Raw genomic sequence first — 4,314 nt, 5'->3', positions numbered from 1 at the left:
TTGTTACGCGTGGTGTGGTGAAAACTGGTGAAAACGTGGTGTTTCTTAATCCATTATGTACAAAATATCACACGCGCAGCTTAATGGACATTTACTAACACCCGCAGACCAGGAGAGCGGTCTCGTTTGATCCGTTGGTGCCGTGTGTTGGTCGTCTGCGAGATCGTCAGAGGTATCATCTGCTCGCGTATTGTTACGCCAGCAGATTTGCCAGCGTATTTTTACACGAACAGATGAAACTTCTGTCGCGAGCAGGCGATATTTCTGACGATCTCGCAGACGATATTATAATTTGGGAATAATGCTTAACTCTGCAGAAAAGCATTCATAATTTGAAAATTGGAATGCAAAGGACATTTAAGTAATGTGTCTTTTTTTTTTTCAAATAATTTTCTGAAGGCAATGTTACGCGAAGAGCACACGATACTTCTTACGTGTGTTATCGACGGCGCTCTCGCAGGCGATCAGCTCACAGAACGCGGCACCAATTGTCTGCGCGTGTTGGTAAATGTACGTTAATGACTGATTGCTGATTGTAGGGTTCAACGCGCCGACGCAACGCAGGCAATGAGGCGCGCCGTAGTGGAGGGCTCCGGATTAATCTTGACCACCTGGGGATCTTTAACGTGCGCCGAAATCTCGTACACACGGGCGTTTTTGCTTTTCGCCTCCATCAGAAAAGCGGCCGCCGCGGCCGGGAATCGAACCCGTGACCTCGTGCTCAGCAGCGCAACGCCTTAGCCACAGAGGTGACCGCGGCGGGTAAATGTACACGTTAAGCTGTTCGCGTAAGATATTTTGCACATAATGGCTCAAGAAACGCCACGTTTTCACCGCACCACGCCCAACAGAGTCCGCAAAGCTGTGCGTAATTTCGCGCAAAGCACTCTTGAACATTCTTCTGGTAGCTGGATTAATTTGGTTGGGGAAGGAATTCAATTAATTCGTACTTGCATTAAAGTCGCTGGCACCTGGATAAAATTGAATGGCGTCTGGATTAAACTGACTGGCGGCTGATTGAAATGTATGGCGATTGGATTAAATTGAGCGGGAAAACCTGTAATTGCTTCACATGCTCCTGGAGAAGCAGCTCTCGCCGGCTGCCGCCATTTCCTGCTGTCGAGAACGGCCTCGTGTTCCTCGCATGGGTGGCAGAAATTGTTTCGTGCCATCTTGACAAGCGCTGGGTAATGCCGGCTGCCGTGATTCCTCCACCACTCCAGAGGGTTTTCAGACCGGGGGAACTCAGGGGCGCCCAAGTAGTTTGTCACTTGTCCGTCACAACTCACACTATATTCTAATTTACTAAACTCTAAGCAGATACAAAAAAATGTAAATACAAAAGTGATGGGCGCACTTGGACTGGAAGATTTATATTCAAATGCAATAAGCAGTACCAAAATGTAAAAGTGACACGCAGTTGGCTCCAGAACTTTTAGCGCCACCTAGACGCTCCGCTAAAAAGAGAGTATTAATTGTCGCCACTAGCATCCGTGGCCGTATCCAATCAAAGCGAGGTTACACGCCGCCATTCAGCATTCCGCTAATTCTTTATCGAATCGGCAGCACAAGTGCACTGACTTCGTGCCGCGATATCGGCAGCGGTGTCGTTACAGTGCCGTCTTTAAACGGAAAGGGTGATGACACCGAGAGCTCGTCGAACCTCTATGCACGGCAACGACTTGGCAGTCATGAAGAAATGTCCACGTTGGCGGGGTCTTGCGACAAGCCTGGGATGACATCTTGGAAGGTTTGACCGAAAAGCTTGGCTTTCGGCTATGTATTGGGAAGCGCCGAATAATTCGAAAATATCGAATACCTGCATTCGGATCGAAGCGAATGACGAATAGAGAGCAAGTCGATCGAATAATCGACAGCACGGAATATTCTCCCGTCCCTAATAGTAAGTCATTTTTTGGCGTACCTGAGCGCGGAAATATTTTCTTTCCTCCAAGGCAAAAGTTTCGGCCTGTTTGTCTGTCACTGGATTAATCCCAGGGGAAGGATGATTGAACACTATATATATATATATATATATATATATATATATATATATATATATATATATATATATATATATATATATATATATAGAAAATAAGGGTTGGCAGTCAAGAAAACCTCGGAAAGCAAAGGGGAGGTTGTGGTGGGTCATAGAAAGAGATGAAGAATTTTTTTAGTCGAAAAGAAAGTGGTGAAAAAATGCCCGCCGGGTGGGATCCGAACCCACGACCTCCAGAATACCGGTCTGGTGCGATAACCACTACGCTACCGGCGGGGCTGTTTCCCCAGCACTTTCTCGGGTATTTATGTTAAGGTATTTTTGTTTCCTGCACTTGGGGGTGGTAGCCAGCGCCACTCGGACCACTCGGGGTGAAGGGGACCTTCTTTTTAACCGAGGTTTTCTTGACTGCCAACCCTTATTTTCTGTCTGATTTCACGGAGCCCCTCATTTCCCATTTTCTGATTCGCTATATATATATATATATATATATATATATATATATATATATATATATATATATATATATATATATATATATATATATATATATATATATATATATATATATATATATATATATACATATATATATAGATATATATATATATATATAGTGAGCTTTGTTTGAAGCTACAGCTTGTCTGCCACCGTAGGTAGCAATTGCTCACTATCATCACCACCTCCTTGAGATGATAACTTCTTCATTCCTTGTACATACTCATCATCATCGACGATCCCGCTTCATCGGCGATCATCATCAGTGCTTGGGCTTGATCGCCATCTTCGGTTCTCTTCCGCTCGCCTCCAAATAAAGGAGCTACGAAGGCACGGTCTGGTCGCCTCCTGTCTACGGCCTATCTATATATATATATATATATATATATATATATATATATATATATATATATATATATATATATATATATATATATATATATTGCCACGAGGAGACGAAGAAGGGTGCAGTAGGGTATGCGCCGCTGTGAGCCCGATGAAGAACGACGAAGGAGAGCTGTGTGTGGGGCGTGCAGCCTGGGCGAACGCTCTGCAACAGCTCCCTTGTAAATAATGTAAATAGGTCATCTCGTAGTCCACATCGATCGCGTCGTCATCCTCCATGGTTCGCCTCATTCCTTCTGCCGCCACGTAACATTTTGGTGGAGCTGCTGGGTCTCGATACCCATCGGGGTCTCAGCATCGCCCGGTCTGGTCTCCCGAAGCTATTGCTACAAGCCTCTTGGATCCCGTCGGCCCGCCCCAGCCCCGGTGAGCCATGGACATGACCATCCGCAGCCCCGTTTCCCCAGCCAGTGACCCGCCGTGACCTTCCTACGTGACCAGCCGCGACCCAACGATACGACGACGCCGATCCCCTGCCCAGTTCTCCGGCGGAGCTCCGAGGGCTTTGGCCGCTGCTTCACTCCATCGGCGGGAAACGCTGTTCAGGGGCCGCAGCTCATCGAACCATCGTAATCCGTGGCGGTCAGAACATTTCCCCTCTCTTCTCCTCTCATTCGCGTCCTCACCGCATCAGAACATTTATTGTGATCTCGACCGGGACGGTCGCGTTCGACGCGGGGGCTATGTCACGAGGAGACGAAGAAGGGCGCAGTAGGGTATGCGCCGCTGTGGGCCCGATGAAGAACGACGAAGGAGAGCAACAGCTCCCTTGTAAATAATGTAAATAGGTCATCTCGTAGTCCAAATAGATCGCGTCATCATCCTCCATGGTTCGTCTCATTGCTTCTGCCGCCACGTAACAATATATGTACCTGCACACGCAATGTTTAATGACCGCGACTGTACCGGAATCTTGGAAGAACGCGAACATCATCCTAATTCATAAGAAAGGTGACCTAAAGGACTTGAAAAATTGCAGGCCAATCAGCTTAGTGTCAGTCATCTACAAGGTACTTAACAAGGTAATCGCTAACAGAATTTCTGCCACCTTAGATTTCAGTCAACCTAAGGAACCATATTCACACGATCAATGAGGTTATAGAGAAGTGCGCGGAGTATACTGAACCCCTATATATAGCTCTATTTATATGGCGACTCTCGGGCGAAATTGAGAATACAGCGTCCCAAAACCCACCGAACCGGGGTCCTCGGTTGCGCCGATGTGGCCTCAGTCACAAGAGTCAAATTCACAGGCGAGTGCAAACATATCTGTGGCATTGACGGAACTTACATTCGATTTTGTGGGTTTATTCTCTAGAATTGTTTTCTCTGTTTACGGCAACAAGGCTATATATACCCCCGGCGGCTGGTCAACGATACTAAAGCCCTTTCCGATACTCGAACAGCCT

General features: G+C 46.6%; 1 non-coding gene across 1 annotated transcript; it reads right to left on the bottom strand.

Annotated features, from left to right (window-relative positions):
- Positions 1-2,205: 2,205 nt before the first annotated feature.
- Trnat-ggu (transfer RNA threonine (anticodon GGU)) lies at positions 2,206-2,278 on the bottom strand. The gene has a single exon. It is a non-coding gene; the product is annotated as a tRNA-Thr (tRNA).
- Between the last annotated feature and the right edge of the window lie 2,036 nt (positions 2,279-4,314).

This window comes from Haemaphysalis longicornis, unplaced genomic scaffold (genome assembly GCF_048455015.1).
Source record: "Haemaphysalis longicornis isolate Haplotype H1 unplaced genomic scaffold, Haemaphysalis longicornis Haplotype H1 scaffold_2, whole genome shotgun sequence".
Classification (NCBI taxonomy): Eukaryota; Metazoa; Arthropoda; class Arachnida; order Ixodida; family Ixodidae; genus Haemaphysalis; species Haemaphysalis longicornis.
The sequence above is the reverse complement of the archived record's forward strand: the minus strand, read 5'-3'. Positions and strand labels throughout refer to the sequence as shown.